Raw genomic sequence first — 26,357 nt, 5'->3', positions numbered from 1 at the left:
ATGGTTGTTGATATTTATTTACAACTGCAGCATTTTTATTGTATGGGCAGTTTCAAAGTGGCCAAAAATATGGTCTGTGGGATGACAGAGGACCACATTGGCATCAACAGGAAGAGGTTTGGGCAGGTGATTAGGGATACATGTAAGGTTGGAAGTAGGGGGAACAAAGCATGTACATTGTGTGGACTGTGACTCCTGGAGTTATTGTGAGGGATACCATGCTACCCTGTAAATGAATCCCCTAGTGATTATTATCAACAAACTTTATTCGGTTTTATAAAAGAAAAACAACTTCCAAGTTACAGATTGACAAATATAATATGTCCAAGTTAATCAGAACACAAGATAAAAATTCATGAATTACAGCAGTAGCATTTTCCGTCTGTGAGATCTCAATGAATGCCGTCATCAGAATCGGTAGCGGCTGGGGACAACACAGTGCATGGGCCATTACTGGTTCAAGCAAAGTATCAACATCCGTTGGCATGACTGATGGGATTGTGTGAGACATGTGTATAACACACATTCTTCTCCGCATAGCAGGCATCGTAAAACAGGTATGATGCAATCTTGCCAAATTGGTCTGAATGACAGAAACCGTGTGGTATTTAATTCTCTTGGACGAGGTAGTCCCAAAATTTGGACGATGCACTCACGACACTTTATCGCCAGTAGAGTTGTCTCCATGGAGAACTGGGTGTCGTTTGTGAAATGACTTGCCATATCGCAGCAATAGGAGCAAAAATAGCATTCCTGCAGCGAGTTCCAAAATGAGAGGCAATCCGCCAAATACAGAGTGCACAAAGTTTGGAAATATTCCTAGGACTGCTTCAAAAGGTACTAACAGTCTAGAAAATACGGTCTTAAATACATGTACAATACCACTCATATCAGACATGTTTAAGATACGACTTAACATTTCTGAGAAATGTATGGGGCAATTTGTAGTTAGAAGGGCATGTTACTCTGCAGAAGTCCTTGCGACTGCAGATCATAGGTTTGTTTGGCCGAGGTTAGTGGCACAGTTTTTTGCAAAAGAATGGCTTTCATTCCGCTTAAAGTATCAATTCGTATAGAAGAGATGTTCAGTGAAGGCCAAAGTTGCGACTCCCGGCTGTCTTGGTTTTTAGGAACAATACTTGCATACAGCACATGACCTTGGCCGACACAGTTACTAGATATGGTATTCCTGGCAACATGCCACAGCAGCTGCGATCATTTAACATAAGGTAACTCCCATTCAAGAGTTGTCCAACATTGGATTAATCACCGCGGCTGGTGAACCTTTATTTTTATTTATTTTGTGTATTTTGTAAAGCGCGCAGCTACCCCAACGGGGTGTCCCGGCGCTAATTGAACAGACAGCAGATGGTCCAAAGCAGAGACTAACAGGCAGAAAAGAAAGGTTTTAAGGGATTTGCGGAATTCAAGCTCCGACTGGCTCATGCGGAGGTAAGGCGGAAGCTTGTTGCTGGGTGGCATACACTTCGAAACTTGCTTTTTTTAATCTAGGAGTAACTAGTAGCATTTTTTTGTTTGAATGGAGAACTCTGGAATTGCTGTATGGGCCGAGACTTGACCTAAGATGGGCTGGTCCTTTGCCTTTCGTAGACCAATAGGCCAGGGTCATAGCTTTGAACTCAATTCTTTTAGAGATGGGGAGCCAGTGCAGTTTGTGAAGGTATGGGGAGATGTGTTGCCTAAGTGAGATGCCCCTGAACAAACGGGCAGCAGCATTTTGCACTGTCTGGAGTCTGTGGCACAGACCTGCTGTCAAGCCCAGATAAAGTCCGTTGGCATAGTCCAGATGCGAGGTTATAAGTGCGTGGACTATGGTTTTACGGTTATCGCTGGGCAGATAATTTATGAGTTTTTTTTATGATTTTGATTTTAAAGAATCAGGCATCCGAGACTGTTTGTACCTGATACACAAAGGATAAACGGTTGTCCCATCGGACCCCCAGATTTCTAACCGAGTCCTTAGGGAGAGGAGCTTGGCTCCGATCTTCCGGCCACCATAAATTGGAGTCTAATGTGGATGATTGGTTGAAGAACAGGATCTCGGTTTTTCCAGCGTTGAGTCTGAGAAAATTTAAATCCATCCATTTCGCAATATTCCTAAAGCATAACTTCAGGGGGTCGAAAGTGGTGGATGTTGGCTCATCAAAGGAAAAAAGGAGCTGAATATCGTCAGCATATGATGTAATTTTAATGCCCGATTGTGAGATCATTTCGGCCAGAGGGGTAAATACACATTAAAAAGGAGCTGACTCAGCGATGAGCCTTGAGGGACACCCCATTTAAGTGGCCTAACTGAGGAACCGTACCCTGGATACCAATGGATCTCAACCGTCTCAGCAGGATTGAATGAGAGACGGTGTCAAATGCTGCAGATAAATCCAGCAGCACTAACACCGCCTTCGAACCCCGTCAAGAGTCCACCGCACAGAATCTGCCATTTCAATCAGGGCCGACTCTCTGCAGTAGCCCGAACAAAATCCATGCTGAGAATCATGAAGGAGACCATGGGACTCTACAAAGCTGGCAAGTTGTTGATGAGCCAGTTTTTCCAGGATCTTGGCCGGGGCTTGAAGAAGGGAGATTGGCCTATAGTTTCCTGGGGTCTCTGGATCCGCATTGGCTTTTTTCCAAATAGGGACAAGAAATGCGTGTTTCCAAGCTTCTGGATACATGCCCGATCTCAGGGAGGCGTTCCATATGGAGTTAAGATGGGGGTTGAGGAGTGCTGCTAGTGCTTTATATTGTTTTGCTGGCCAAGGGTCACTGGGAGAGCCAGATTTGCATTGAGCAATTCCTGGAGGAAGGTGTCTTCAGATATTTCCGAGAATTCCGCGAGGATCTGAGCGAAGGTTTTATAAATCTTCTGTTCTTCCTCAATATCAGAGCTATCCATTGTAGGAAAAGAAGCATAGATAAGAGCAATTTTCTCTTCAAAGAACTCACAGAGAGTTGAGTACAGAGAGACTGAGACACAGGCAGACGCTGATTCAAAGCCTGTGGATCAGTAAAGGATCGAACAATTTTGAAGATCTCTCTGGGGGCATTGCTAGCTTTATCAATTCTGTCTGATAGAAAACTTAGTTTGTGTTTTTTGATTAGTTTACGGTATTCTTTAAGGGCTGTCTGGTACTCAATTTTGCATTCTGTGGAATACTTCAGTCTCCAGCAGCGTTCCAATATTTTGCAGGTGGACTTTTTCTGTCTCAATTCCTCCGAATCAAAGTCAAAGGAATATCCCTGGACTGACTTTTGAACAGTAATATTCACTCTATTCTTTCCTAATCGCATCTTACTCAGTCATATACTCTTTACAAACTGGCTAAAAACTAAAATGTAACGTTTACATTCTTTTATTTAAAACAAAATTCAACTATCTTTTGTTAAAATTTCAGAAGAAATAATTTCTCTGAAAGCAGTTAATGTAAAGACATCTCATACATTGCAATAAAATATATAAAAACAATTGTAAACCCAACCAAATTATACAGTAAATATAAAAAACATGTACCCTAGTCTAATAATCAAATGTAATGACACAATTCATTTTCAAGAATAAAAAGAGAAAGGCAACAAAAAACCCCTATATTCAATCGATCAGATGATATTTCTACAGATTGATTAGATCCAATAGCCTATACATGGAATTTATGTGGCTACCAGTATTCAAAATTGAAGTATGTCTGGTGCCCCTTAGGCTCTGCTTGGATTCAGTATTACGTGGTGCGTCGACGCGTTTCGGTGTCAGGACCGTGGATATGGTTACACCTTCTTCAGGACAATTTTGAACGGGGTCATCAATTTCTTGCAACTGGTATCCTGTGTATTAGAAATATATCAATCAGTGCATAATAATGTCTACATTTAGAGATCGTCACGTGATGCTGACATAAACACCTAGTTAGTTAATTTAAACAAGGGGCCAAGGCCCAGTAGGCCTAATGTCTATCACATAAGAAATTCATTCCATTAATGTGCTAATGCACTTATAATCTATACAGTTTGGAAATCATTCTAACAGTAATTCATCTCACAAAGGAGTCTCAAAGGCCCTCCATTACATTTTAGTTGGTAACCATGGGGAGAAAAAAACAGTCATACCGCTCCACCTTTCTACTTTATTTACACTACTGACCTTTATTATTCCTGTTTGGTATTCAGGAGACTCAGTTGAAAGAAATCCTATCCTACTTTTATCCAAATTAGTGTAGGCGGCCACGTCACCTAATGATACAAGGTTCGTAGCTTTTCATATACAGTCTGGGGAGGATAAGAGACAACCTGTGAATGTCCGTTCTATATTTTGCCTCGTCTTTCCTTATATAACTCATAGTTAGGCCACTTCTTACCTTCTACAAATACTGTTTCTTGACCTTCTATTTCTATGTGTAGTCCCTCTGATCTTGGGTACTAATGGTTATTTCTTTTGTAGCGCAGATTTCTATTGTAGCAGGATAAGCATAGGGTATTTATTATGTGATATTATAGATATAGTCATGCCCCTATCTATCTGTTCAAGTTAAAACCACAACACTTACATGAGAGATCCAAGCTCCGGGTTTCAGATGTGTGGAGCAGGGCGTGGGGGCGCCAAGTAGGTCTAAGTGCAAGTATCTCCATCTGGCTATATGAAGTCCAATGGGTGATGTTAAATCAAGCAGCGTTTCCGGCCCTGGCCGCGTGCTGGACGCGGACGGGTGCAGGCGGGCTTCCCTTAGGCGCGCCCGCTGCGTGCGTCTGCTGCGCGTCCAGTTAGGTATAGCCATTTTATCCTGGTGAGGGCGGGAGAGGCCAACAACTAGATCTCCACCCCGAGACTTCCCCCAAAATGGCGGCTCTGTAGAGCACAGGTTGCTTGGCTTCCCGCGTCAGCGCCCAAATTGGCTGATGAGGGGAAGTGTGCAAAGCGTGCAGGAAGGTAGGAGCAAGTGCAAATAAGCTGGTGAAAAGAAGTTTAAAATACAATTAAAAACGAAACGCTTGACTATGTTTCCGGCTTCCGCCTCAGAAACTGCTATCAGTGCAATCTGCGCGCGTGAGCCCCAGCGCGTCTTTTATCCTGGTGAGGGCGGGAGAGGCCAACGACTAGACCTCCACCCGAGACTTCCCCCAAAATGGCGGCTCTGTAGAGCACAGGTTGCTTGGCTTCCTGCGTCAGCGCCCAAATCGGCTGATGAGGGGAAGTGTGCAAAGCGTGCAGGAAGGTAGGAGCAACAGCAAATAAGCTGGTGCAAAGAAGTTTAAAATACAATTAAAAACGAAACGCTTGACCTTGCAGGTGGCAGGATACGTTTTTTGAGGAACCATCGCAAGTCCCGTGTAAGTTTATACCCTGACATAGGAGAGAACCGCGTAGTGCGTTTTCACAGCTTTCCCCTCTAAGAAACACTTCACGACCCCCCCTCCAACATCTGTATGTGTACGGCTATTCCCAGTATGTCTTGATGTATTCTTTACCCAACCTTTTATATGTGCCTGCTGGTATATGTTGTAGGCAATATTGAAAATGGAAAATTGTAACAGGCAGAGTGATTGTTCCATGTATAATCCATTCCGTAGCTGGCTTTTCAGCGACAGTAAATGGCAATCTTTCCAGTTTTTCAATGCTCAACACCGTATTTTCTGCTCCCCTTTGTGCCAATTTTATCTGTTTATCAGTGATATTGAATTCTGAAAACAGTGACATAGTATTGATTAAACGTCAAGGCACATAGCCTGAACGAAGGTTTTGCAACGTCCAGCCTAATAGCATGATAGAACGTAATTGCGACTGACCATATTGCAACATGACCAAGTCCTGTTCCCCAATGTCTGTGGCAGAAGACACTATGCTGTCTAAAGAATATATCCTGGACCACAGAGTCGTTAACCCATTGTCAACCACAGAGAGAGATTTCTCTAAATGAATATGATCAATTTCTCATATTCGTTCTGCAGTCTCTGCTTGCGTAATTTTCCATGCTTCATTATAAGCAGCATAGATACCGGTATATAGAAAACGTTTATGACGCGGTGTTCTTGGTCCTAGCAACAATTCCCTAAGATCAGGGCCATCTTTAAGTAAAGACAAGTGTTGCTTTACATCCTTAAGTGTATATCTATGTAGCCAATCAGGGCAAAGTTTCCCTACACTATATGTTGTTACTATATCTGGATGCTGTCTTTGAACATATCTTGGTTCTGGCCTAATGAATGTGAACCCCTTTGTTTTATTCAGGAATCTAGCTTGACAGTTGTTTGTGTCTGTGGGCCAGATCAACCATTTATTCCAATCTGGGTCTGTTCTGTTGTGATGCAAAATAATATGTACGTCGACTCCCCCCTCTGAAGTGTTATCACTAACAGGTGTAGGTGTAGGTATAGACGGATTGGTCAAGTCTTTTATCTTGGCTAACCCAAGACATGACGTCTGTTGGACAGTGTCATTCAAAAACATAATTTTCTCAGGGATGATGCAGGTAAAGCTTCTATCACCTGCACTTGCCAATCTTTTGTGCCCCAGACAGTTTTTGTCTCAATGTTGTCTTTCCATGATTCGAAACCTAGTGTAGACAGTTGAGCATAAAAGGCTGTAAAATAAATTTGCTTGGTATTTGTTAACATACTTTTCAGTCCAGTTTTTGTTTACATTTTTAAAGTAAAATGATTCCGGATTGGATACATTGAACCCTGAAAAGTACGGAATTTTCAAAGAAATGTGTTTGAGCTACCCTTTGGTTGCGTAGGACAATGTTCCCATTGGTTACACATTAATACATTTGTAGGATTTGCAGATTTGTGCAAGAAATGATGACCATAGTGATTATAACAATACATTTGTTCATAATCTGATGAATCTTCTAAGTATTCATGATGTAAATACGGCACACATTTCTAAGTCTGACATCATATTATTAACAGTCTCGAAGTCCCAATCATCAGAAAAGGTACTAGATGAAACAAAGTCATTCAAGGAAATCTTGAACTGGTGTGGAATCTTCAACAGCTCTGACGGGCCAAAAATGTCATAATTAGTTCTGTCCCAAGCTATACCCCCTGGTATAGGAACGGCTGTGATATTCACTGATGACAAGTCTCTTTGTTCACGATGGGATGATTTGTGTGGCTTGAGAAGTAAGTTGATGTTCTTACTTGCTGTGTCCATTTTTACATATCTTCCATTTATCAGCATTCCCATAGTTAGTACCAGAGTCAACCAAAGTAGAAGAAAAAGCACACCCAACACAATCCAAAGTTCAATCCATGGTGAAACCAGATAAGTATTTTCTAGGTGATGAAAAAGGTCTGTTGCTTGTTCTTTCGAAGTTCTTTTTACTGGCGCAGTTTCAGGTTTGCTTGGATCCTCAGAAAACGTATAAAAGTTAATGAAATAGCCAGAGGCAGTTCTGTCAATTATTGGGATTGCATCAGGATTCGTTGAAATCGCTGAAACCTCAGGATTACTAGTAACATTTGAGTAGTCAGATGCTACTTCATAGTAGACAGGCGTTTCTTGACAAACTGTTATTTGGGTTTCAGGAGGAACAAGTTTCATAGCTTTGTTGCTTAGTCCTTCATTTTGCACTGCAGATTCTTCAAAGGTGATGAGTCTCTCAGTTTGAACCTCTTGGATAGTAGCCAGAGCTGGGTGTCTGCTACATTGGCGGAGTCCACTTGGCCTACTGCTTATGATCGGCCACATGATGTGGTTTGACCAGGTCGATAGACATGAACCGGTTCTCCTTTTTTCCAGTAAGGGCGGCAGTAATACTGTTCTTGATCTGTGGATTGCTAGGACAGGTACTGGTTGTCAGTAAATAGGCACACATTTCTTCTTGTCCGCGATCTTTTCTCTGACCACCTCACCAAGCTTTGGGATCCAGACAGGCCTTGCTGGGACGGTCGGTTTCTCTTCAGTGGTGGTTGGCTTCAGGAGCGCGTTACTTTGTTTCGTTCTTATTTCATTTAAGTCCTTAAAGACAGCCAAACGATCTTTGATATCAAAGAGTCTTTGGTCTACCATTGAAGTCTGACAATCGAGGTCCGCTACTAACATTCTGGTCCCAAAAAGGACTTCATATGGAGTGATACCCCCTAGAGAACTTCTTGGCAGATTGTTAAGACTACGTTGGACACTTATTAGACACTCATTAGATATTTGACCCACCCGTCACCCGAACTAATACCCTACCCTAGCTGTTATAGATTGCTTTATGTCCCGTTTTTTCCTCTCCACTACCGAATTTCCCTCAGTATGGAATGAACTAGAGTACCGCAATGCAACACCCAGATTGGCCATGACCTCCTTGTAAGCTCGAGAGCTAAACGCAGGACCCTGGTCCGAATGTAGCATGCCAACTGTGTATGTGCCGATAAAGACTCGCAAATCTTTTATAACACTTCGAGCATCAGCCGAGCGCTGAGGCCACAGCCAAATGAATCTTGAACACAAATGCATTGCGATCATGATATATTTATAGTTGCCATCCCTCTGTAAGGGATCGCAGTGGTCCAGGTAAACGCAAGCTAATGGTTTATCTGAAATCAACAGGGGCGCAGGACGTTTCACAGTAGAGACTTTCATCTTTTGGCATATTTCACATTCCAAAACAAAGTTTCTGGTTTGTTTCCTCATGCGCGGCTACCAGTAGCTCTGCTTTAATAATGACACTGTGGTGGAAACACCTGCATGTACAAAGGCGAGCCCTTCATGTGCTGCTGAAGATTAGTCCTAATCTATGTTTCATGTTTGAATTTACTCTATCCCCCACTCCAGGGATTCGAGCACATGGAACATTGTTCGCATCAGTTATGTATGAGTATTTGAGTGGAAACCCTTTTGGTAATGTTTTACCACTGTCTTTGCTTGAAGCATTGACAGCCAACATTATTTCAACGTTTATTTTTGCTTCTGAACGAGTGATGGCAGCTACGGAAGCCGTTTGCACAGATGCCTTTGTGGCTTCATCAGCCAATGAATTCCCTGCAACGTGAACGCCATCACGTTGATGACTCAGTGTATGTATCACGTGAGCCTTTTGTAGTTCTTGTCGTAACTGAACTACTTCCCCCGGTATACCTCTGTAATCATAGGCCGACATTTTGGCGACACTCTTTTCGGCAGAGGGGCAAGCTCTATGATATGGCTATGAGATATTGCTAGGGGAAATAACTTATCCAGCTCTGCAGGAAGGTGTCATTGTGGGGGCCAAACCTCCTCATAGGCACATGAGGGTGTATAGTTGTGTTCTCTCTGGGATTGCATCTTTTTTAAGGGTGAGAGCACAATACATCCTAAGGTATATAAGTGGGCAGCCCCCTTGCTGGTGCTCCAAAATGGTGTTCCAGGCAGTAACCAATTTCAGGGGTGTGCGCTGCTTGCCTGCACCACACAAAAGTTTTAATTGGGCTTAGCCCTGTTTGTCTTACCGCCTCTGTGGTGTCAGGTGAGGGTTGGAGAGAGGAGGCACACAGCGGGAGTACGCTTCACCTCTCTTCAGCGGTACGTGCTGCCGGAGAGCTGACTTATCTTCCATATCAATGCCATGTTTGTCGGCCGAAAGACCCAGCTCAAACGGGGTTTATCCCTGGGCAGACTATAGCTACCAATATATTCGACACGTCCTGGCTATTACGGAGGCTGGTCACTATGACCAGGAGAACGCAACGGTATTTGCGGTTGATATTGAAAAGTCTTTCGATACCCTTGAATGGCACTATCTCTACGAGGCGATGCTGCTTATGGGACTGTGAGAGCAACTTGTGGTCTGGACGCAATTGCAGTATACCAGACCAAAAGCCAGAGTACGTACCAGCCGAACTATATCGGCGAGATACTTAGTGGAGAAAGCGATGAGTCAGGTGTGCCCCCTGTCTCCACTGCTCTTTGCTATTGCGATGGAACTTATGGCACCATGTGCGACAACTGTCAGGGCACTTAGGGGTCTCACAATGAGAGAAACTGCTTTTCATGACACAGAAGAGAATTTGATGGGGGCAAGAGACCTGTTGGAGGAATTTGGCCGGCTATCTGGGCTGGGGGTCAACTGGCAGAAATCCAAGCTCTTCCCCCTGGCACGGAGAGAACAACTTACAATTGAGCAGCGGAAACCCCGGTGCTTAACATACCTGTGGGTCAAGATCTACCACAACAGAGTTAATCTACTTGAGGATAATGTGGGATGCGTGATTGGAACCCCGAGGTCCTTCATGAACTTTTGGGGGGCACTTCCGCTTTCAGTGATGGGAAGGATAGCCCTTTTGAAGACAGTGGCTCTCCCCCGGTTCCTCGACATTTTTACTACCCTTTCCCGGTGGATACCAGGGGCGCAGTTCAGAGAACTGAAAACCCTGAGCAGAGTTTATTTGGGGATTAGGGCATCGGAGAGTGGCATTGGCCACCATGCAGCGCCAGACAGTGAAACGAGGCCTCGCAGTCTCTGATTTCTAGCAATATTACATATCGGCCCAACTATAGTGGCTGGTTCAGGGCATTGCACATAGATTAACAGAGATGGCCCCTGGCTCCTTTGTACCACCACTCTGGGAGCTCCTTTGGGTTTTCCTTCGAGTGCGGTGGTCAAACCTAGATGACTCCACTGAGTTCCGTACACTAGCAAAGTGCTGGAGAAGGAGTTTGCAACAAATATACACTAAGATCGCATAGTCTGCAGCGCCACCTATGGATTTCCTGCATGTACTTCCATACGGGGGATTGGGAGGGGCTGGCTGTATGGGTGGTAGCAGGGGCGATGAAGCTGGGGGACCTGTAGAGGAATTCAGAGCAGATTCAGTTTGAGGACTTTAGAGAAAAGTTCAACCACCCCCAGGGGCATTTTTTTCTTCACAGGGCACTCACATCGGCTACGATGAAACACTAGGGTGGGGGGGGGGGGGGGTCAACCAAACCCACATCCTCCCAGAGATACCAATATATAGCACTCTCAGCTGGTAACATAAGAACAGTTTCATGCCTTTAAAGAGCCCTTTGGATGGGTTTACAGCTGCCCCTACATACGCTGCGAGCCAGATGGGAGGAGGGCCTAGGTACCCCTATTAGGACAAAAGACTGGGACAAGATTAGAACGGACACCAAAGGTCTCTAGAAATGCACATTTAAACATAAAATTTTTATATGTTACATAGATCATACTGGACACCAGAACGCATTGGCAGGTACTCCTTAGTACCGGATGCAGCCTGTCCCCGATGAAGGGAATAAAGGGCCCACATTCTTCATATGTTCTGGGCCTGTCCATCAATTCATACTTTCTGCAAGGGAGTCCTACAGATGACTGAGGAGTGCATTGGAAAGGATCTCCCACGCATCCGGACATTGCTTACTGGATCAGATTCTTCGCCCTACCATAAAAAAGTTAAGGAGATTTCAGGACTTAGCAAGATAGCTTGTAATTGGAAGGCAGCAAGGGGCCCATAACTATTGATGTGGAAGAGGGAGCTGGTAAAGTGGGTGGGCTGAAAGGGGAGAGTCCTCCTGTGGGAAGCGCAGAGGGGCATAGGCAACATTCAGGGTGCCCAAGCTTGGGGCTGACAGCTTGACTGATCCAGGGCCAGACATTCCGGCAAGCTCCCCCACAGGATCGCCTTGACGACTTGTGTGACTGACTACAGGAGTCCCTCCCCGGGTCCGGTCCTACAAAAAGTGCGACTAGGACCTGCCTTGAACACGGAGTTTGGCACCCTCCAACAGGGAAGATTACCGGCTTTGCCAATTTATTATTCACACAATTGATTATGAAGAAAGTGGTGTAGTGACTCACGGTTAGTTAATTTTAATGATGACTGAATGTAACAATCAGAATGTAAGCATTCATGCGGCCCCAAAGATACCCATGAGTTGTAATGTATACTCGGCTTATTCCTGAAAATTCAAAAAAATATGTTTAAAAAAAGACAAAAAAAAGAGAACTGTTTGTTGACCAAAGAAAAGGAGCACCCAGAAGGTCAAATCTCAGAGAAGGAGGTCCCAGAATCCAATAAACATCTGACATCTGGTAAGTCGCTGGGCCCATGTGGGTTCCCAGCAGAGATCTGTAACTGCCTGGCCACTCCCCTAACACTGGCATTTACTTTTTTTTTTTAGGTTTTATAAATATTGCGGAAAAACATGAAATATATAAAATACAGTCAGCCATTTCCACACATAAAGCATTTGTACCGTAACAACATTACGTGGATATTAGGGACACCCACAGCAATAATATGATTTCTTGCATTAAGATCTAGAAACAGTGAGCAAACTGATTCTGACCCCTAATGTATTCCTGGTGTCAAATCAAGAGGTGTCGTATAACAGCTCCATTATTCATCACCTTTCAGAGATCCCAGATTTTGGCGTGCTTGTAAGAGCATCCCCTGGCCTCACAGATTGGCTGTTGTAGCATTCAAGAACAGTCCATTGGATGTGTCCGTTGTGTTACAGTGGGTGCAGTCGCATCGCTCCACTGTTGTGCTATGTCCCTCCTCCCCAAAAAGAGGCCTAATCTTATCAAAATCTGTACTGCTCTTGTGAAACCCTCGTCCTTCAAGAACTTTGGCAGGGCTATCTTAGGACAGCACCTCTGTGGTCTCCTAAGGACTCTCAGCACTGCTCCAAATATTCCCTCCTAGAAAGGCTTTAAGACTGGACCTAGGAAAACCATGGGATTAAAATAAATCTCTGTTGTGTGGCCACAATGTTAGTATTCCGGTCTTGATCCTCTGACGATTTTCGATAATCACTAGGTGTCAACTATAACCTATATAAGTATATGAATTGCAGCCTCAAGAGAGGCCATCAGAGCAAATGTCCATTCCTCATTCTGCAACTGCCCAACATTTGCTTCCCAGGTGTCTCTAAGGCATGCACAGGTGTCAGGGGCGTTTATCACCAGGGATCTGTATATTTATGCACAAGTTTCCCAACTATCAAATCCCTCTAATTGAGCAGCTGCCTCCAACAACATAGTGTGAACTGTACCTCACGGCTTGCCACTGCGTCATTCACTCCTACTCAAGGATCATGACACAATAATCTAATCATAGCTTGTAGATAAACTCACAATGCAGTCTGTTCAGTTCATTAGATTAAGTCACTCTACTGACAGAGACAAACGTGGCCACTAAATGAATAAATAGACATTAAGAGACATTTCCTCTCTTGAACATGTTTATTCACCTAGAAGGAAAAGTGTGAGACATTAATCCACTGTGGGTTTGTCAGACAGAATCCCTTTAGGGTCAAAAGCAGACAGGGCATTACCAATCTGTTCGTGCAAGACGCAAACATAAATTTCACTTGAACGGCAACCAATTGTCAAACAGGTTGATCAATCTAAAATTGGGAAAATCTTCTGGGGCCTCTTTCTGTGGACCTTCCTCTTGACCAACAATAGGACCAGAGCTAGTAGTCGGATCCATTTGTTCCACCAAGTGGGTTTTCTCATGTAGAGTCAAACTCTTTTTCACGATTGACACTGCCTTGGAATTTGAGCACTGATACGTTTTTCTAGAGTGAGTTCTCTTTTGAAATAGGCGGATTATTTTATCTTCAGTGTTTCTGGCATTTCCAGCACTTTTAAGGATTTATTTTATATTAGCGTTTCTAGGTTTGATTTTCTTTGGCATACATGCCAAGACAGGATGCAGTTCTTTCGAGTCACGTTTACACCTGATTGGGCAGCTCGTCCATGTTCTCATATAAACTGTGTCTGGTTTGTTTGATATTTTATATTCAGTTGCAGCTGTGGGCATCTTTACATCTTCGGGGTCTTATAGGCCCTGGAGGGAAGCCCACTGGACCAGCAGAGGCTATGGCCTTTACCCCCACATTAGGACAGTTCGCCACATTTTGTGAGCTCTACCACGGCTAGCAGCGATCTCTGTACCTTCAGTGGCGCTGCCATTCTAGCGGCTCTGCTGAAGGCACTGGACCTGCACCAAGTAGGCATCCCATTTTTGGTACCCGCTCTGCAAACTTTTTTGTTGGCAAGTAACACATTCTCAGGGCAGTACTTAGTTTCTTTAAAACAAACACACAAATAATGAATTTCTTATAAAAGGAAACATGCAAAAATACCTTCCCAAAAAATTCAAATTGAATTACAAGAATAGAACAAAAAAAGCACTTATTTGCTAACAAACCAATATATTATCCATTTATTTATATTTACACCGACACTTATTTATTTATTTATTTAAAATATTTATAGAGCGCGACTGTCACCTGGCAGGTATCCTGGCGCTGGTAGCTACTCCTGGGGTTTATTGACGGGGGGGGGATGGACTATGGCTGGCAGGTTTAAAGGGGTGGAGGAAAGAGCCATGTTTTGATTCGTTTCCTGAAGGGGAGAAGATGAGGGATTTGGCGAATATCGGCAGGCATACTGTTCCACAGCTTGGCTGCAGCTACTCTGAACGATCTTCCCCCCATCCTGGCCTTCTTACATCTGGGCACTCTCACAAGGCAGGCAGTTGTGGACCTGAGTGTTCTGGTGGGGGTGTACCAAGAGAACAGACGTTGAAGAGGTCTGGGTCCTGCACCATGTAGTGCCTTAAAGACCAGGCAGAGGGCCTTGAAGGCAATGCGTTGCTTCAAGGGCAGCCAGTGCAGCTCGGCCAGTGCAGCGGTGGCCGAGGATCTCCTGGTCCAGCCAAGAGCCAGTTTGGCTGCTGCTGACTGAACTCGTTGGAGTCTGTCCAGTAGTGTCGCCGGAGATTCAAGCAGCAGGCCATTACAGTAGTCGAGGCGACTAAGAATAGTACACCTGACTACTAATGCTCTGGCGGAAGAAGGTAGCAAAGGCACGACCTTGCGCAGTGAGCGCATAAGGCCAGAGCAGGTAGCGACTGTTCTTGAGACCTGCGTTTCCATGCTCAGTTTGTGATTTAGCATGACGCCCAGGTTGCGAACACTGGTGACAGGTGGCGGGTTGTTAGAGTTTTCCGGGGGCCAGAACTCAGCGGGCAGAGGGCGGGGTATGCGACTCGCAGGACAGAACAGCACCTCGGTTTTCGAGGCGTTGAACTGAAGGGAGTTCCGGTGCAACCAGCTCGCAGTGTCTCTTAGACAATCATGGAAGGCTTGCAAGGAGATGGAATCTTCGCCTTCCCAAGAGAAGAGGAGCTGGGTATCGTCCGCATAGTTTACTGTGGTCATGTTATGTGATTTAATTAACGTGACCAATGGTTTCAAGTAAACATTAAAAAGAATCGGACTGATAGAGGAACCCTGGGGAACACCGTGAGGGACAGGGGAAAAGACCGATTGGAAAGGGGGAAGGGATACGGCCTGTTTTCTTTCGCTGAGGTAGGAGTGAAACCAGATCAGGGCCGTGCCGTCGATCCCTGCCTCTCTCAACCGCTCGAGCAGAATCCCATGATTAACAGTATCAAATGCGGCAGACAGGTCTAATGAAATCAGGGCCACGGCTTGGCCCCTGTCTGCGCGCATTCGAAGCTCCTCCATGGCAGTGAGCACAGCAGTTTCAGTGCCGTGGGCTGGGCGAAAACCAAATTGGAATTCGTCCAGAATGTGGTGCTGCTCGAGGTGGGTTGGGAGGCATTTACTGACCCAACGTTCAAGCACCTTCACCGGGAAAGGCAAGAGTGATATGGGGCGGAAGTTGGACAAACATTCTGGGTTTAGCGTGGGTTTCTTTAGTAGCGGGGTGATAAGCGCTTGCTTCCAGGGGCGGGGGACGAAGCCGCAGCTAAGGGATTGATTACAAATCATCCGGAGAGTATGAAATAGTTCGTGCCCACATGCTTTCCAGATTTTCGGAGGCAGAGGATCAAGGGGGGATCCCGAGGTGATGCCCTGCGCAACTTTTTCAAACTCTGTTTGAGAAATAAGGGGGAAAGCCAGTAGCCTATTCGTAGGAGAGCAGACTGACCTCAGAGAGTCAGGATTGGTGGGGCTGACTTCGGGAAGGGTGGGATGAGTGTGTAAAGGGGGCGTTGCCAGATTGTTGATGATAGTCTCAATTTTGTCAGTAAAAAACTGAGCAAGGCTATCACAAAGGGACTGAGATGGGGGAATGGGGTTTTTGACGCAGTCAGGATGTAAGATATTGTCCAGGATCTGAAATATACTTTTTGGACTGTTGGCCGCATTGGCTATAGTGGAGCAGTAGTAATTCGCTTTACTCTCTGCGATGGCGGATTTGTAGTCACGGAGTGACTTTTTCCAGAGGATTTTATTGTTGTTGCAGTATCCGTGTCTCCACTTTCTCTCAGCCTGTTTGCAGGCTGATTTGAGGGTTTTCAGAGAGGCATTGTACCAGGGAGCAGGTGCTCTACCTTTAGGTTTACAGAGTTTAAGAGGAGCAACAGAGTCCGCGATGGAGGTAATTCTCGAGCTAAGGGATCTGTAATTGTCTTCCACCGAGCTGGTGGAGGAGAAACTGTCCTCCACCTCGAAGACTTTGGTGGAAATGCTGAGTTTTTCTAAAGCTTTCCAGTTCCGATAAGAGAATTGTGGTGGCGAGTGATTTTTGGGCTTACTTGTTGTGGCGTTATTGATGTAAAGTTTGATGAGCGAGTGGTCTGTCCAGCTCATAGGTAGAATGTCGCCTACTTGAGTTAGACCCGGGCTCGAGAATATAAGGCCAAGCCGGTTGCCTGCAGAGTGAGTGGGGTCCTTTATCAGTTGGTGAAGCCCCACACTATCACAGGACAGCAGAAGGTTGTCTAGGCCTGTGTCTAGGCTGCCGTTTGCCCAGAGATTGAGATCTCCTAGAAGTATAAGTTTATTATGAGAGGTTGCCATGTTAGTGATAGTCGTGAGGAGTGCTTGCTGTTGCGAGCGAGAAAAGGCCCCAGGTGGACGGTAGCAGATAATCACCGTAAAGGTGACTCCTTGGTGGCAGTTTATAGTCAGACCAAAGAGCTCGATTCCGGGTGCAGGATCTATATCTAAGGTGTTCATTTGCCACGAGGCTCGGAAGATGACGCCAACTCCGCCACCGCGGCCTTTGGGTCTGGGGAGGTGAAGAATATTAAAATTTAGCGGGCAAGCAGCTGCTAGGCCCGTCTCACAGTTTGCATGTGTCCAAGTCTCGGTTAGGAAAAGTACATCCAGATGGTGTGAATCTATAAGAAGATTGATTTCAGTGGCATGCTTCGGTAAAGATCTAACGTTCAAGAGGCCTCCTACAATTAGGTCCTTGTGGGTGAAGTCGGTTAATGGAGAAGCAGTCTCTTCAAAGGTGAGCTTACCTTCGTGCGCATACCCTCGAAGATTAAGCAGTGCATCCCGAGTGTAGCAGGGGGCGAGTGGGCTGTATAGGGCAGGGTTTGTGGCGCTAGGCGCGTCCTCGTCGCGGACGAGCGTAGACGAGCTTGCCTTGAGCGCGCCTTCGGCGCGCAATCGGCGTGCCCGCTGCGCTCGTCCGCTGCGCTTCCGGTAATGACACATGAATTATAGTGGTCGCCAGTGACGTAGGAGGGGTCGTGGCCAGAAAGAGATGGGCGTGGCTATCGTTCTCCCTCGGCGGTCAATGGCGCCAAGAACGAGTGGCCACCCACACATTTATACGTATATATATGTGTGCATATATATTGTTTAAAGGCATATGTTGGTAAGAAGCACAGAAGGACATCAATTCTACAAAAACCGGTACATATTCTATAAAACAATACCAGAGCGATTAAAATGTGAGATATATGTGTAGAAACAATTATATTGTGAAACACCAGCCCATAGAACTTCTAAAGGCATGGCAAAGTAGTTTTTGTAATCAGCGAGCTCCCCATAGGTTAGAGGTATGGTAAGGGAACTGGACGGATAGTCCAAACAGGGCAATATATAGATGTGGCAAAATCCTTTTTTATGCCCCTAACTGGTTGTGTCTTGGGTGGCATCTCCTCTCGCAGATATTATTGATGGATTTCGACTCCTGTTCCTTATGGGTCTCCTCAAGACATGGACTTTGGCCGTTGGGTAGTATTTTCAAAAGAAATATTCTAGGTCATCATAGGGAGGATATGTAAGGGGAAAAACAGGACAGAATAGATGTGAGGATGACAATGTATGAAGTGTAAACAGACCTAGTATCTTCCAGTTCAAGGAGCTGGAGAAATACCCTGTCTGGGTGAAGATGAAAGTTTGAGGTTTCAATGATGAATTAATACGTTGGTGCTAACTCTTGCCACAATCGTGTTGGGACATACCTTTGTGTTGGAATAATTTGTGCGGATTCAGGTGCTTTGTTTAAGCAGGTGAGCAGACATAGGCAAATTGTCAGATATAAAAATGTATATTCCTTAATCGGGCAGCAATGGCAAGTGTAATTCTGTAATTACAATAACGGTGTCAATGCAAATTGGTGTTTAACATGCGTGCCGCCTCATGACATTAGTGAAGGATCATGTGGATGTAGCCCACGTTCATTAGAAAGGGTTATGGTGCTGCCGCACGCCGAAGTTACGTAGGAGTTTACTTCAGTTAGGGGAAGTGCTAAGACAGAGCTTGAGCAGAGTAATCGATTATGAAAAATTATTATGTGAATTCTAGATCCTATATTTGCTGTGACTTAAATGTGGGTTAATTAGCAAGGGCATACCGAATGAAAGAGTCACGAGAATTGAGATCCCTTTGTAACGATTACAAATATATAATGGCCAAATTGATGCAGAAGGAGCTTTCGACCCGGATGAAGGGGTCACTGCGTTTTCCTACACTCAACTACCATAACTCCCCAGGCGATCATGGGTAGGCAGAAAAAGTGAAGGTCATCACTTCCTACTGAGGGAAAGATGAATGCGATTTTCACCCAATGGCCCTGTTGAGCATGAACCAGCAGGTCAAAGGATTATGCCTGTGGTGCAGCAGAAGCTCCGCCTATGTACAGCCTGTGATTTCTCCAACTCTGAACAGAGTGAAAGAACCGCTAGTTTGGTGAGGCGAGCACTGCTGAAAAATGACGGTGTTCTATCTCCAGCAAACACCAAATGACAACACTTGCGTCTTTGTGTGCATGTTATAGGGTAATATGACTGAAACCTCTAGAAATATATCTATGTTTATAAGTTTCTCCTTTATGGCCATATCTGGTTTTCTGGTAAAAGGCTATAAATTGGATTTGATGTCTGATTGGATTCTAATCTCTTTTCTTTACACAATTCCATCTGGAGCACGATCCCACTGTGTGTTGGATTCTGCAATGCTTCAATGTGTAAACTTTTCTGAAAAAATACTTCAGATAGTACAGAATTCTCACCAAATTTAGAGGACCAGAGCCTTGATACAGAATAACTGCATTTGCCTCCAATGGCATACAGAACAACATTTTAAATCCTCTGCACTGTCTTTAAAGTAAAGGGTAGACATGGACCTAAATGTCACCAGTCAATGAACCTGAACTATATTCCAAAGAGCAACCTGAAATCTTGTGATATAAATCGGATAGTTTATGCCAGGAACAACTGAAAAACCCTACGGTGAAAAAAAAAACTTTTGGAATTCTCTGTATCCAAAACAGAATAATATAACTAATCTTACAATGGATAAAAAAGTGAAAACAAGCCTATTTAAAGAAGCTTTCCTAGCCACCCAGGAAACGTTTGAGATTATCTCCGAACAGTGTGTATTCTTTCATGCTGAATGAGATTACCTATGTGATTGAAGCTTTTCAGGCACCGTTAAGGCTCTTCTCCAGTGTGCCTTTTCTCATGTCGAATAAGACTGGATTTTAGACTGAAACATTTCTGGCACTCCGAGCAGTGATAAGGCTTTTCTTCAGTATGTGTTCTCTCATGTTGAGTGAGCATGTATTTGTGAGTCAAAGTTTTCTGGCACTCCAAGCACTGATATGGCTTTTGTCCATTGTGTGTTTTCTCATGTCGAATGAGACTAATTTTGAGACTGAAGCTTTTCTGGCACTCCGAACACTGATACGGTTTTTGCCCAGTGTGTAGTCTTTCATGTGGAGTTAGACTGCCTTTGTGACTGAAGCTTTTCCGGCACTCCGAGCACTGATAAGGCTTTTCTCCAGTGTGTGTTCTCTCATGTTGAGTGAGATTGAATTTATGACTAAAACTTTTCTGGCACTCCAAGCACTGATATGGCTTTTGTCCAGTGGGTGTTTTCTCATGTCGAATGAAACTAATTTTGAGACTGAAGCTTTTCTGGCACTCCGAGCACTGATACGGTTTTTGCCCCGTGTGTATTCTTTCATGTTGAGTTAGTTTGGCTTTGCTAATGAAGCTTTTCCGGCACTCCGAGCACTGATAAGGCTTTTCTCCAGTGTGTGTTCTCTCATGTTTAGTGAGATTGAATTTAAGACTGAAACTTTTCTGGCACTCTGAGCACTGATAAGGCTTTTGTCCATTGTGTGTTTTCTCATGTCGAATGAGACTAATTTTGAGACTGAAGCTTTTCTGGCACTCCGAACACTGATACGGTTTTTGCTCAGTGTGTATTCTTTCATGTTGAGTTAGATTGGCTTTGATATTGAAGCTTTTCTGGCACTCCAAGCACTGATAAGGCTTTTCTCCGGCGTGTGTGTTCTCTCATGTTGAGTGAGATTGAATTTATGACTGAAACTTTTCTGGCACTCCGAGCACTGATACGGCTTTTCTCCAGTGTGTGTTTTCTCATGTCGTATGAGACTAATTTTGAGACTGAAGCTTTTTTGGCACTCTGAGCACTGATAAGGCTTTTCTCCAGTGTGTGTTCTCTCATGTTGAGTGACTTTGAACTTTTGACTGAAACTTTTCTGGCACTCCGAGCACTGATACGGCTTTTCTCCAGTGTGTCTTCTCTCATGTTGAGTGAGATTGAAGTCATGACTGAAACTTTTCTGGCACTTCGAGCTCTGATAAGGTTTTTGACAAGTGTGTGTTCTCTCATGTTGAGTGAGATTGAATTTTTGAGTGAAACTTTTCTGGCATCTCATCTCAACAGGCATCTTTGCTTATTCATCCTTCAAATCTTCCTGGAGCATTACTATTGCACTTTGGACGACGTCTCTAACAGGTTACAGTCTGATACAGTCTACGGATGGATTCTTATCAGCAGTTACTCATTTTATGAGTCAAGCATTTCCCACATTAATTTAGGAGTTTTATAAAGCAGAGATAAGATGTTAGACTGGTGTTTAGTGTTTACAAGTGCTTTTGCATAGAAGTTATGGCAAGACAAGAAAACACTAAGGATTACCATTAGCAAAATAAACATTTCCTTTTAACTTTGCTTTTCCTTGCAAATGGTATTAAGCACTGTGGCTACTGAGACATGTTGTCCATTTCCTTTTGTGAGACAATCAACATTATTATTATTATTATTATTATATTTCTTACATAGCGCCTGAATCGACCCCCGAAGGGGTATCTCCGCGCTTGCCTTGGGAACCCGTCCTGGCTTTTCCCTGTGAGATAGCCCCTACAGGGCATCCCCAAGGTGAAAGCCAGGCATCCCGCCGCAGGGGGGCCGTTGTGGAGATTAAGCAAGCTTAATGCCCAGAGTTGCAGAGTGTGAACCCATGATTAGGTCAGGCACCGAAGCGAGAATTATCGAGTCCATGGACATTTGAGCTCAAGACCCTGCCGCGTCGGGAATTGAACCCTGATCCCGGGTCTGACCTCTGCTTCAGGGTCTGCCTGCTCTAACCAGTGAGCCACACTTCTCCACATTTATGATTCATTTCTACCACAACAGTGTGATGTATTTCAAATGTTTGCCTAAGTTTTAAATTAGTTTGATAAATAGAGATGGCGGCATAATCCTCTCTATATATTAGATATGGCACTGTGATTTTATTATTTATTTATTGTATAGTTTGAAATGTCTCAATAATGTCAGATTGCTTAAAACATTGAGTGGCAGGATTAGAACAGTATATGTGGACATTATCATAATGACAATAATTCAAGATAGCCTGAACAAAGTGGTTTTAAGGGCAAGAGAAGACGTGGATATTGCAAGAAAGATAGTTTTAAACTATTGTGGCATTAAAGTTTATTACTTCTAGCAGAGAGTATCTTTGGCTACTGAGTCCTATTTGAATGTGTTCACTTTCTTGAAATCCAGGAAAGACATTTAACAAGGACTTTCGTTTACACTGTGTTTGTTCTCGCTGGTCTTTTAATAATCAGATGACAAAAATGTGTTCCCTCACTTTCAAGTAGTTCTAACAATGCCGCTGACATTTAAGCAAGGATATGTTTTAGCTCGTGGTCAGCTTCTCTAGGACCTTCCATCAGATTGCATTAACATCAATAGTTAACTTTAACCCCTTCGAAGCTAATGACGAGCTGGGCTCGTCATGGCGCTTACCTGCCGTGCGCGGATGACAAGGCCAGCTCGTCATCAGCCCCACCCTCGGGGGAAGCGCTGGCGCTCCCCCCGAGGGTCTGTGATCTTGGTTGTTTTGCTGGGGGCGGCAGCGGAAGAGCTTCCGCTGCCCCCCCCACCCCCCGTGGGAATCCCTGATGATGTCAGCGCGCATAGCGCGCGCTGACATCATCAGGGATTCCCAGCGCTCGGGAAGCCATTTGCTTCCTGAGCGCTGGAGAAGAAGGTGGGTTTCTGGTGTCCGGCGGGGCTTTGGGGCAGTGAAGAGGCATCAGGGGAGAGGAAAGATATTTTTCTTTCCCCTGATGTCTCTTTGCAGGGCATTTCTGCCTCACGATCGCGCACAGCGTCGCGATTGTGCGGCGGAAATGCCCCCCCTAGCACCAGGGATTGTTTATTTAGCTTTTCGAAAGCGACCCCTTGGGCAAGGGTCGCTTCCAGGTGGGCAGCCATATAATTTTCGATTTTCTGCCCCCCCCCCGGGGGCAAATCGGCCCGTTTTTTCTGCCGTTTTGCCCCCGAGGGGGGGCAGAAATTTCCCACTAGCACCAGGGTTGTTTTGTGAAACCAAGATGGCGGCCATGGCTTTTGTTTACGTTTTTCTGTCCCCCCCTGGGGGCAAATCAGCCCGTTTTTTTTGCCGTTTTGCCCCCAGGGGGGACAGAAAATGCCCACTAGCACCAGGGATTTTGTTTTTAGCTTTTAGGAAGCGACCCCTTGGGCAAGGGTCATTTCCAGGTGGCCTCATATTTAACTTTTTGTTTTTCTGCCCCCCCTAGGGGCAAATCGGCCTGTTTTTTGGCCGTTTTGCCTCCAGGGGGGGGCAGAAATTTCCCACTAGCACCAGGGTTTTTTGTTGGGGCAATGTGTTTGTTTTGGGAAGCGACCCCTTGGGTAAGGGTTGTAAAAGTTCAAAATTTATTAATAGGGACAATGAAGAAGGGCACATACAAGGTTTCAAAGAATAGTGGCTTATTGCCAATAAAGCTGCAGCTTGAGACAATTTGCAGGAGTGCAAAGTTATCTGGTTTTCACAGAGAGAATTCAGCCTTTATATATGTTCACAATCTCTTGACAGGTTGTTCATTAACTATTACATCATGGTGTGACCATGCTAGAATTAGATCCACGTGTACATTACAGTATCAAGGTGCATTTCAAAAATATGTCTACGTTCACATTTTACATTATTTGCGACACATCTGACCATGCAGCTACAGGTTAATCTTTAAACCACCATCTCCTGACTTTTCAGCCTTGCCTTGGCCGGTTATCTTGAAATGTACATATGCAATGTTGATCTACTATCGGCAGAGGCCCGTGTCAGCCTTGCCTTGACCAGTTATCTTGAAATGTACATATGCAATGTTGATCTACTATCAGCAGAGGCCCGTGTCAGCCTTGCCTTGACCGGTTATCTTGAAATGTACATACAGAGGCCCGTGTTTTCTGTTTTCCCACACAATGACGCACTTGCTATCTGTGCTGGGCACACACTTTGCCTCTTTACGACAACAAGGCAAGGACAGGCCAAACTTGTCACATTCTAGGTCAGCGAGCGATTCCTGGAAAAGGCTCGCTGAACTGACTGAACTGCCTCTGGTACATAGGTAAAAGCTAGTGAATCATTAAACAATTTGGAGCTTCAGCAGAATGGGCACACACAAGTTCACCTGCCTTTCTTTTCTGGTTTCAGCTGAATTTCAGACAACTTAATTTAACCCTCTGTGCACCAGCCGTGCACCATGGAGCAACATTTCATTATGACTATTGGGATCTGTTTATTTGCAAGCAGGTTACAGACAGAAATTAATATAAACTACGGTTCAATTTAATATTGTCATTCAGCAAAGGCCAACTTTTTTTATCTTTTACAAACCGACCCTTTGAACCTCAGTTTAAAATAATTTCATCACGCAGCATATCACAATTTAATAATTATATTGTTCGTTCTTATCACTGGCAGAAATGTCTATGTTCATTAACTCAGTAGTGACTGTTTGCATCAGCATTCTTTCTTTTCCTTTAATTTCCTCACTTGGCATTTTGTCAGCTGTCCCAATAGTTGACAGCACATTGGCAGGCAATTAACTAATAGACAACAGCCTATTATTAGTAGGAAAATTGTTATGAACACCATTCCTATCTTCCAACCCCATGCGCTCAACCAACTCCAAAGTGAACCTCCTATATCCCATGTACCAGAATCCTGATGTGCTTCTACACCTATATGATGCAATCTTTTTATTGCTTCCCTGACAGTAACAGAGGAGTCCGGGACATAGGTGCAACAGGACGCCCCTATAATTGCACAGACTCCTCCCCTTTCTGCTAGCATCATGTCGAGAATCATTCTATTTTGTAACGAAACTAATCTCACGGCTTGAAGCTCTACTGTAATATTTCCAAGTATACTTTTTGTTTCATTTATTGTTGCTTCTAGTAGCCTGGATAATCTACGTATATCCCTGGAGTTGATAGCTGGACCAATCCATGGTATCACTCCTTTAAATATGTCACCCGCTATCTGTGATGCTGTATCTCTTTGATCCACATCCACACTTCTCCTGCCTCGCCGTGGTGCATGTCTTTGCATGTCCCTTCGAACTTCTTTTGTGTCTTTTATTGCTATAGCAGGTAATACAAAACCTAGGTGACAACAACCACCCCAATTTGTTGGAAGCCATGTATAAGCCTTCTCTCCACAAATGAAATAAATTGAGTCACCTACGTAAAGTGGAATGCTAATATTTCCGGCCGTCATTTCAAATGTCATGTTACAATTTGTGCTATTTCCCACCTGATAGGTCCCATTACTCTTAATACATATACTCCCTATTGCGTTGTGTTTTCTTAATTTTAACTTTAAAAATGGTATATTCTTATTTGCCTCTTTTGATGGGCCTGCTATCTTAATGCTTGTATTCTTATTTGGAAAGAGCGGAGTAAAGATGTCAGACAGGGGAAATGTTGCATTTTGTTCTATCACTTCCGTGCAGTTCCCTAGTGTCAGAATATCTTCCATATATTTGTTATATAATGTTCCTGCAGGTGGGGCCATAGTTGCCCCTGCACCAGCAGTACTTTTCTATTTTTACTATTGTTATGTAAATGGCATAACAGGATGCTGCAAACGGTAGTGGGACTTGAACCAGGGGCAAACTTTGGTCTACAGAAGCTGGGAATTGCAAACATATCCAGCAATCTCCCCTTGTTAATATCTTATTGGTATGATGCATCAAAGTCACAAAGGAATTGTGGTGCATATCTTCTCTGTGGGCTATTTCTTCAGGTGACAAAGTGTATGCAGGTATTGTAGCAGGTGTTGTTGGTGTTGAGATCAACTTTTCCATGGGATAGAACACATCTAATAGATATACAGTAATTAATGCTAATATTAACAGACAGAATATCACCCCAGATATGCACATTTTAGACTTGTACCATTTTTTCTTCATTTTTAGAACTGTATCTTCCCTATCCATATCTATCTATCTATTCTTATACTTTCTTTAATTGGATGTAGTGCTATTGATGACACTATGTTGTGAATTATCACTATGAATCTTTACTATAATATAGGCTAAACACACAAAAAGCATAAACACATATAAGGTGAGGCTGTAGTATATAATATATTGCGAACAGCTATTCATTAATATTTCAGATGGTCTCTGAGTATTTCTTTGTACTTCTCTCCTCCCAAAGATATGCATGTAATTCTTGTAAAACACGACCCTTTGATCATAGATATCACTTGTTAGTGCAACCACATTTATTTTTACAGGAGTGTCCACTATACCTCAATCCAAATGTATCTTTCTGAAGCTGGTTGTCCTGATGATCTGGAAAAAGTCTTTTGCTGGTTGCTGCAGCAGCACGGGTGCTCGCAGTGACAGAAGGACCCGCAAATTCCTTCTGGATCCATTCAAGTCCTTTGCTGGTTGCTGCAGCAGCACGGGTGCTCGCAGTGACAGAAGGACCCGCAAATACCTTCTGGATCAGTTCATCTACTAATTACTGCAGTGGCACGGGCACTATGCAGTTACAGGAGGACTCGCAAATA

The 26,357-nt window shown here is 44.2% G+C and overlaps 1 pseudogene across 1 annotated transcript in view; it reads right to left on the bottom strand.

Moving 5' to 3' along the window:
- Positions 1-19,638: 19,638 nt before the first annotated feature.
- LOC147659596 (uncharacterized) overlaps positions 19,639-26,357 on the bottom strand; it is a 148,755-nt pseudogene continuing 142,036 nt past the window's right edge. The window contains exon 6 of the transcript XR_015307203.1: positions 19,639-20,764. The product of XR_015307203.1 is annotated as an uncharacterized LOC147659596 (transcript). The remainder of the gene's footprint in view (positions 20,765-26,357) is intronic.

Source organism: Lissotriton vulgaris, unplaced genomic scaffold (assembly GCF_964263255.1).
Source record: "Lissotriton vulgaris unplaced genomic scaffold, aLisVul1.2 SCAFFOLD_1997, whole genome shotgun sequence".
NCBI classification, from domain to species: Eukaryota; Metazoa; Chordata; class Amphibia; order Caudata; family Salamandridae; genus Lissotriton; species Lissotriton vulgaris.
This window is presented reverse-complemented; position numbering and strand designations above follow the sequence as displayed.